Genomic DNA, 10000 nt, shown 5'->3' with positions numbered 1-10000 from the left:
CCAAAAAGCAAATTTGCCCTTACTATCTGCAAAGGGTGACTGCGCTGCCCACGAGGGCAGAGGTAAATATGACAGATCCTTGTGTATCGTTGTTTTTGTTTAGGGAAATCAGGCCTGCTTTGCGGATAGTCCGTGTGTTGCCGACTCGCTCGACAATGCTCTGAACTGCAGTGTGGTGAGAACTAAAAGAGCATGCGCAGAAGGGAATCACCAGGAGGTTTAATTATAGACGATGGGTTAGCTGCCTAAGTGCACCGCACGTGTCTTCAACACGAAGTTAACTTAACGTTCAAGGTAAAATGTACCACGGGTCCCTGCCATGTTAAGGGTAGCTTGCCTAAAGGCAAAAATGAAGTTTGCCTTAAATACGGCCCCAGGTCTCTTAGTGAACTCTCTGTGTACGAGCGACATAAGAGCTGACAATAATGGCAGCGTTTCACCACTGTTGACATCATGACAAAGGGGCAGGCTCTTACACTGAGGAGGCGGATACAGACAAAGAATACCGCATTTCTGACGATGAAAGCTATAGGCTGGGTGGCCATTCAGACACCCACTGGACAGTCAGATGGGGGTCTCTGTGGAGGGACAGTCAGATGGGGTCTCCATGGGGGGACAGTCAGATGGGGTCTCCATGCGGGGGACAGTCAGATGGGGTCTCCATGGCGGGACAGTCAGATGGGGTCTACATGGGTGGACAGTCAGATGGGGTCTGTGGGGGACAGTCAGATGGGGTCTCCATGGCGGGACAGTCAGATGGGGTCTCTGTGGAGGGACAGTCAGAGGGGGTCTCTTGGGGGGGGGGACAGTCAGATGGGGCCTCTGTAGGGGGACAGTCAGATGCGGTGTCTGTGGAGGGACAGTCAAATGGGGTCTCTGTGGGGGGACAGTCAGATGGGGTCTCCATGGGGGGACAGTCAGATGGGGTCTCCATGGGGGACAGTCAGATGGGGGTCTCCGTGGGGGGAACAGTCAGATGGGGTCTCCATGGGGGACAGTCAGATGGGGGTCTCTGTGGGGGCACAGTCAGATGGGCTCTCCATGGGGGGGACAGTCAGATGGGGCCTCTTTGGGGGGGGGGGACAGTCAGATAGGGTCTCCATGGGGGGACAGTCAGATGGGTCTCTTTGGGGGGGGACAGTCAATTGGGGTCTCCATGGGGGGACAGATGGGGTCTCTTTGGGGGGGAACAGTCAGATGGGGGACAGTCAGATGGGGTCTCCATGGGGGGACAGTCAAATGGGGTCTCTTTGGGGGGACAGTCAGATGGGGTCTCCATGGGGAAACAGTCAGATGGGGTCTCTTTTGGGGGGGGGGGGGCAGTCAGATGGGGCCTCTTTGGGGGGGGGGGGGGACAGTCAGATGGGGTCTGTCCACAGGCGCCCGACACAGATGTTGCAACAGATATTTTGCATGTCCACAGGCGCCCGATCGAGGTGTTGCATAAAAGCTCCTCAGTACAGACTACTGTGGCCTGCCAACACCTCTTCAACTTGGCAAAGAGTCTAAGACTCGAAACGTCGTGGTTTTTATCTTCATCTTAAGGTACCTTTGATTTTACACCATTTTAAAAAAATCATTTTTACCTTTGTCATAAAATTGGATGTGTGTATGCGCGCGCCTGTGAGTGTGCAATGTGTGCACCTGTGTGTGTGTGTGTGTGTGTGTATGTGTGTGCGCGCGCGCGCTCGTGGACATCTATGAGCAAGCGAACGAGCGGTGGACAGAGGGCCTACCCTTGCACATGATGCTGCTTTTTGTTGGTTGGTTGGTTGGGTTTGTTTTCTGTTGTTGCTTTCTGGATGGCCTGTCATGCCATGGTGATGGTGATGGTAGCCGTGCTGTGGATGCCGTGTTCAACTCTCCTGAGGACGGGTGCAATAGCCGAGTGGTTAAAGCATTGGACTTTCAATCTGAGGGTCCCGGGTTCAGAATCTAGGTAACGGCGCCGCGCGCCTGGTGGGTAAAAGGTGGAGTATTTTTCCGATCTCCCAGATCAACATACGTGCAGGCCTGCGTGTGCCTTTAAACCCCCTTGGTGTATATACGGCAAGCAGAAGATCACATACGCACGTTAAAGATCCTGTAATCCATGTCAGCGTTCGGTGGGTTATGGAAAACAAACACACCCAGCATGCATACCCCCCCGAATACGGAGTATGGCTGCCTACATGGCAGGGTTAAAAAAAGGTCATACACGTAAAAAATCCCACTCGTGTACATACGAGTGAACGTGGGAGTTGCAGCCCACGAACGAAGGAGAAGAAGAGGAGTAGAAGAAGAAGAAGAAGGAGAAGAAGGAGAAGAAGGAGAACTCTCCTGCCGCTCCCTTCACGTCCACACCCGACGTGCCCCACTCCCCCACACCCTGATCTTTACACACTCCACGCCCCCACCCCCACCCCCCTTCCCCCCCACCTTCATCCCACCCGTTCTCTCACTCCCACCTCTCCTTCCTCCCTCTTCCCTCTTCTCAGTCTCTCTCCCTCTTATCTCCTTTTCTTTATCATCATTGTTGTCTTTTTTATTTATTTATTTTATTTATTTATTTATTTATTTAGTTGTGTGGGGTTTTTTTTTGGTTTTTTTTTGGTTTTTTGTTGTTGTTTTTTTGTACGCTTATAGTTGACTTCATCAAGTTTTTGCGCCTTATACATATTATTATTAGTAGTATTTCTCTTTTAATTATTTCCTTTTTTTTTCTCTCTCTCAAGGCCTGACTACGCGCGTTGGGTTACGCTGCTGATCAGGCATCTGCTTGGCAGATGTGGTGTAGCGTATATATATATATAGATTTGTCCGAACGCAGTGACGCCTCCTTGAGCTACTGAAACTGAAACTCTCCTTCTCTGTCTCTTCCTTTTGCTCTCTCTCTCTCTCTCTGTGTTGTTATCTCCATCTTTCGGTCTCTCTGTATTATTATAAGTACTCAATCGTATAGAGAGTGTATGTCTGAACACTGAATCATCTTCGTCTCCGAGTCTCTCTCTCTGTCTGTCTCTGTCTCTCTTTCTTTCTTTCTTTCCTCTTTCTCTCTCTCTCTTTCTGTAACTCCATGAATGCATAGTGTGTGTCTGAACAATAAACCATGTAAGTATGACGCCCTTCTCTCTCTCTCTCTCTCTGCCTCTGTCCCTGTCTCTCTGTCTGACTGACTGTTTGTCTGTCTGTCTCTCCCTTTCCTCTCGATCTATTTCACTCTATAATTCATTCCATTGTATGGAAAGTGTATGTCTGAAAAATACTCTTTGTGTGTGTGTGTGTGTGTGTGTGTGTGTGTGTGTGTGTGTCCCTCACACCCCTACTTTCTCTCTCTCTCTCTCCCGCTCTCTTTCGCTCTATTTCTATCATAACGTAAACTACTGTATGAACAGTCTATGTCTGAACAATCAACCGTCTGAGTCTCTTTCTCTCCTACCCCCCCCCCCCCTCCAACCCCCCCTCCCCCTCTCTATCTCTCTCTTTTCACCCTTTCTCTCTTTCGCTCTCTACTGGAACTCCGTTGTATGGACAATGTATGTCTGAAAATAAACTATTTGAGTCTGAGTCTGAGTCTGAGTCTGGGTCTGAGTCTGAGTCTGGGTCTGAGTCTGGGTCTGGGTCTGGGTCTGGGTCAGAGTCTGGTCTGAGTCTGTCTGGGTCTGGATCTGAGTCTGTCTGGGTCTGGGTCTGAGTCTAGGTCTGGATCTGGGTCTGAGTCCGAGTCTGGGTCTGAGTCTGGGTCTGGGTCTGGGTCTGAGTCTGAGTCTGGGTCTGGGTCTGAGTCTGGGTCTGGGTCTGGGTCTGAGTCTGTCTGGGTCTGAGTCTGGGTCCGAGTCTGGGTCTGGGTCTGAGTCTGGGTCTGGGTCTCCCTCTCTCTCTCTCTCTAGCAGCGTGAAGTTTGCACAGCGTTAAAAAAAAAAAAAAAAAAGTTAGAGAGGAAGGTGGCAGAATGGTTAAGACACTTATTTGCTGATACAGTGTCTATGAAGGTCTAGGTTCGATTCCCGCTCTGGCCATTTCTCCCAAGTTTGACTGGAAAATCAAACTAAGCGTCCAGTCATTCGGATGAGTCGATAAACCGAGTGTCCCGTGTGCATCGCGCACTTGGGGCACTAAAAAATGAACGCATGTAAAAAAAAAAAAAAAAAATTAAAAAAAAAGTGTTGTCCTCCGGCAAAATTTTCGAGAAGAAATCCACTCTGATAGTTACACAAATATATATGCATACACTCAAGTCCTGACTTAGCACGTTGGGTAATGCTGCTGGTCAGACACACTGATATATATATATATATATAGATAGATAGATAGATAGATAGATAGATATAATTATATGTTTATGGTCAGACATCTGCGTAGCAGACGTGGTGTAGCGCCGAGTATATGGATTTGTCCGAACGCAGTGACGCCTCCTTGAGAAACTGAAACTGAAACTGAGAATGGGTCTTGATTTGTGGAATAGGTGTACATTTAGGAAAATTCCTAACGCTTTAACCAACTTTGTGCAGGGCAGCGTTCCATGAGCTGAATGATGGTAGCGGCGACAAGTTCGCTTGACGTTCAGTTGTTGTTGTTTTTTCTCTTTTTGATACTAAACCGATGCTAATCCCATACAATTAGGGCAGTTTTTAGCGCCAAATTATTAACTCTCTCCATTCGAACGGCGAAAGAGACGACGTTAACAGCGTTTCACCCCAATTACCATCATCAAAATATTGCAAGCGGAAGGCTCTTATACTGAAGACGTGAATGTTGACAAAGAATACCACAATTCTGACGACGGAAGCTAAAGGCTGGGTCATTCAGACACCCACTGGACATCCGAGGGGTCTGTGTAGAGGAGAAGAGAGGACTGGCCGTACTGAGTGAGTTAATTAAGCAAAGTCCGCGCTGCTAGTGTTTCTCATGCAACCAAGTCCTTCACGTTGTTAAAAGGTCGTTCATGCAACCCAGACCACGACTGATCACATGACTCGCTTTCCTCGCTTGGCACCACTCTTATCGTTCACTCACTGCTGGTTACGCGCTCTTGTGCTGCTGCAGTTCTTGCTGATGATCACCACACACTTTTATCAGCGAAAGAAAAAAAATATCGTTTAATCACTACTGCATTCCAATATTTCCAAGGAAGGAATTAAAAAAAAAAAAAAACAAGCTCCAACTGGCAACTTGCATGCAGATACAGAAACATTGTACATAATAAGTGGTGAATGAATTAATGCGCAGTACTCAGTTCAGAAATCCTGAAATGCACGATGCATAAAAGTAATATGTAACTATGTATACACGTTTATACGAAAGCAATAAGTGCTTCCCTTATGTAAAAAGTTATCACAGGTAATTCTGCTTAATATATTATGTTCAAGTTCACATAAAAAAAAGTAAAAATTATACCCTGTATTCAACCATCTACTGTGTCCTGTCTCTACGGGACTTCTGTCCCAGTTTGCGTTTAAAGAATATAGAGTTAGATAAAGTGTATGGAATATACTAAAACATTTGTCGCTTACAGTAATATCACATATCTTTGAATACAACCAAACATTTCCATTGAAATATGACACACCCCATAGGGCCCTCCCAGTACATAGACTACATTCTTTAACTCTCTCCATACGAACGGCGAAAGAGACGACGTTAACAGCGTTTCACCCCAATTACCATCATCAAAATATTGCAAGCGGAAGGTTCTTATACTGAAGAGGTAAATGTTGACAAAGAAAACCACAATTCTGACGACGGAAGCCAAAGGTTGGGTCATTCAGACACCCACTGGACATCCGAGGGGTCTGTGTAGAGGAGAAGAGAGGACTAGCCGTACTGAGTGAGTTAAAAATTGACACGATAAGCTATAATCTACATTTTTGTTGTAAAAAAAAAAAAAGAAAGAAAGAAAAGGTTAAACTGACAGCACTGATCAATTTAATGACGTTAAAATAAATCTGCGTTGTTACGTTGCCTGGTTACCAGACACACATTCTGTCCTCTCAAGAACAGCAGGCACTAAAATGTCATCAGTCACTGACTTCAATGACAAAAGCCAGACGAGATACAGAAACGGAAATGTGGAATTAAATTGATATATATCCATATGCTATTATTTAAATTTTTATTTCCGACCTTGATTTTGGGCTCATTATTCATTACTGCTACTGTTTTCCACTACTGTTACGACCATTACAACTACTACTCCTGTTAATGAGAAAGATATTGCCCTTAATAGCAAATCTGTGTTGGCTTTTTTTCTCCCACACTATCTATCTATATTAGTTTTCTACAAGACAAAAATACTACTACCGAAGACAGTGTGGTGTTTAAACAGAACAGGCGCAATTTTTAAGCACAAATTTTGCTTTTTGTTTGTTTGTTTGTTTGTTTTACCGAGAAAGGTATCTTTGCAAAGTTGTCGTTCTGACCGTTCAACTGCTGATTACGTGCGGATGATCAAAGCCTTCTTCTGATTGGTGGTAATTGCAGAGAACAGCAAAGTCTCGTTAGAGAGCTTCTGATTGGATCACTGAACGGTGGATATACATATAAAGGTCCACTGAAGGGCATTATGCGTGTGTGTGCGCGTGACTAAAGCCCTGATACAAACGGTAAGCGGTTAAAAGCGGCTGTCAGTCGGCTCTAACCAGGTAGGCAGCCTGTTGTGCAAATGATAACAACGACGACGATGATGATGATGATGATAGTATGGATATTCATATAGCGCCTATCCTCAGTCAGAGACCAAGCTCTTAGCGCTTAACGAACACACAGTCATTCACACCACAGGCTGTCTACCTGGGTAGAGCCGCGGACTGACAGGTGCCATTTGGGCGCTCATCATTCGTTTCCTGCGTCATTCAATCTGGCTTAGGTCACGCAAACACACCGAATATAAGCGTTATGTAAGTGCCCATAATCAATAACAAATAAATGTAAATACAGTAAAGAAGGTTCTGGCTGGTCCACAGCAGTAAAATTGTCAACTGGCAAAGGCTAGTATGGGAGGTTGTGTGAAAGGTCCACTGCTGTGTCAAGTTACAACAAAGTCTGGTGAGAGAGAGAGCAAGGGATCTGACCAAATCCCTCGCAGCGTGAGCTAGATATACCAAAGCTTTAGTAAGGAACGTTCTGATTGGTCCACTTCAGTCTGGCCAGCGGTCCCTTCTTGTCGGCCGTGACGATGTCTGTGACGTCAAAGATCTCGTCCTCCTCTGACTCCTCCAGGTCGTGTTCTACCACAGAGAACTTGGACTCGTCCACTCTGTGAAACACACAGGAAACATGGACTAGTCCCAAGTCCACTCTGTAAATATACAATATAATGGTCTCTCAATGTCTGTGACATCGCGTCGCGCTTACTGATGGTCGCTTTGCTGAAAGGGCTGAACAGCGTAATGGGGGAAAAAAAAAATCGTTCGTTGACTGTTTCTGTTGTTGCGTTTTTCGACCACGTACATGAACCGATACCCATCTCTGGTAGTGATATCCCCGACGGGGAGAAAATCATTCGGATGAGAACAATGAACCAAGGTCCCGTGTGTACGAAAGCATGTAGGTACACAAAATAAGTAAAGCATGCACTCGAGGCCTGACTAAGCGCGTTGGGTTATGCTGCTGCCAGGCATCTGCCTAGCAGATGTGGTGTAGCGTATATGGATTTGTCCGAACGCAATGATGCCACCTTGAGAGACACTGAAACTGAAACTGAAACTGAAACCGCACGTAACGGACGTAAAAGAAAACGATGGCATCAAAAGGGTTGACCCTGGCCAACATTCTGTTGAAAAAAAAAATCCATTCTGATGGGAAAGCAAATATACTTGCATGCTGACAGTAGGATGATAAAAAGTTGGGGGGGGGGGGGGGGGAGATGGAGGGCTCTGTACTGTAGCGATGAGCAGCTCTACCTGGGGACAGCGGCCCGAATTTCACGTCAGTTTCAGTTTCAGTTTCAGTAGCTCAAGGAGGCGTCACTGCGTTCGGACAAATCCATATACGCTACACCACATCTGCCAAGCAGATGCCTGACCAGCAGCGTAACCCAACGCGCTTAGTCAGGCCTTGAGAAAAAAAAAAATAAAAAAAAGTAGAAATAAAGATAAAAATGTTCACGTCAAGAAATCGGTAGTGACAAAAGAGTAATACAATACAAAACAATGAGATACAATACAATACAATAAAATGCAGTTTAATGTAATGCAATGCAATACAATACAACACAATAAAATACAATGCGATACAATACAATACAGTACAATACAATATAATACGATGCGAAACGATACCACACGATACGACACGACACGATCTACTGCAATACAATGCGATACGACACAATACGATACAATGCGATACGATACAGTACAATACAATACAATACAACACACTGCAATACGATAATTGCAATACAATACAATACGATATACTGTAATACCGTACCATACCCTACAATGCAATACAATACAATACAATGCAATCCAATCCAGTCCAATACCGTACAATACAATACAATACAATACAATACAGCACAATAACCACCCGTTGAAAATGGGCCGGATGGAACCTATAATACTACACTGTCATCGCCACCAGAACAACACAACGTTATCTCAGCTAGGCAGCGAAATGTCATGTGTGTGTGTGTGTGTGTGTGTGTGTGTGTGTGTGTGTGTGTTCTTCAGCTCAACGTCTATTTAAGACAGTGTACGTGATCATAGATCCGAGAAAATCCCATATACAAAGGACTGAAAACCCAATACAATGTAAATTGCAAGCATAAACAAAAAAAAACAAAAAAACAAAAAAAAATCATGAGTATGAATAAAGGAGGAAGAAAAGAAAGAAGGTATGAAATGTTCAGTAAATGTCCAGCTGGATTGTGAAGCAAACGTTTTTTTGGGTTTTTTTTCTTTCTTAATAAACAAAAAACCAAACAAAAAAAAAACAAGAAATTGTCAACTTCTTCAAACGATCTTTCCGAAAAGCAAGTTGGTGTAAAGTTGAAAAAAAAAAATTGGTGGAACATGGGTACTTTCTTGAAGTTTTAACAAGCTCCTGTTCTAAAACTCTGTGTGTGTGTGTGTGTGTGTGTGTGCGTGCGTGCGTGCGTGCGTGCGTGCGTGTGTGTGTGTGTGTGTGTGTGAGAGAGAGAACGTGTGTTTGTGTGTATGCGAGCTACTTTTGTGTGTGTATGTGTGCGTGCGAGCGTACGTGTGTGTGTGTGTGTGTGAGCGTGCACACGTGTGTGTGTGTGTGTGTGTGTGTGTGTGTGTGTGTGTGTGTGTGTGTGTGTGTGTGCGTGTACTTGCATACGTTTGTGTGAGCGTGCGCGCGCGCGCGACAGCCTGATTTGCTGCAGTGACACACACTCACATGGTCACCACAAACTGATTGCCAGCAGGAGAACGCCGAAGCCGAGCCAGTCGGATGTAGAACGGTCGGTCTGTGTCCAGGTCTGAGAAACTCTTCTCCATCTTGTTGAACGCCTTTCGGTACTGTCTGTGTCTGGCAGTTGGCCCACGAAAAGATAGAGACATAAAGAGGGACAGAGAGACAGAGACAGAAAGAGGAGGGGGTGGGGGGAGAGAGAGAGAGACAGACAGACAGACAGACAGACAGAGAGACAGAGACAGAGAGACAGAAACGGAGAGTCAAGGCCATCAAAACACACGTGTGATAAGCAGTTAATCCAACTAAGGAATCGAAAAGAGACAGTCAAGACTATGAAAACGCACGTTTGACAGATAAGCAGTTAATCCAATTATTGAATCGAAAAGAGAGAGAGTCAAGATTATCAAAACGCACGTTTGACAGATAAGCAGTTAATCCAATTATAGAATCGAAAAGAGAGAGAGTCAAGACTATCAAAACGCACGTTTGACAGATAAGCAGTTAATCCAATTATTGAATCGAAGAGAGAGACCCAAGGCTATGAAAATGCACGTTTGACAGATAAGCAGTTAATCCAATTATGGAATGGAAAAGAGAGAGAGTCAAGATTATCAAAACGCACGTTTGACAGATAAGC

At 45.2% G+C, this 10000-nt stretch overlaps 1 protein-coding gene across 1 annotated transcript in view; it reads left to right on the top strand.

Moving 5' to 3' along the window:
• LOC143277786 (uncharacterized) overlaps nucleotides 1-712 on the top strand; it is a 4538-nt gene extending 3826 nt beyond the window's left edge. Inside the window, exon 3 of the mRNA XM_076582689.1 lies at nucleotides 1-712. This exon is cut by the window's left edge and continues 1143 nt beyond it. The gene's annotated coding sequence lies outside the window, so the exon portion shown is untranslated.
• Nucleotides 713-10000: the final 9288 nt, after the last annotated feature.

The sequence above is a fragment of the Babylonia areolata genome, chromosome 35 (genome assembly GCF_041734735.1).
Source record: "Babylonia areolata isolate BAREFJ2019XMU chromosome 35, ASM4173473v1, whole genome shotgun sequence".
Classification (NCBI taxonomy): domain Eukaryota; kingdom Metazoa; phylum Mollusca; class Gastropoda; order Neogastropoda; family Buccinidae; genus Babylonia; species Babylonia areolata.
Note: the sequence above shows the minus strand (reverse complement) of the source record. Positions and strands in the feature narration are given on the sequence as shown.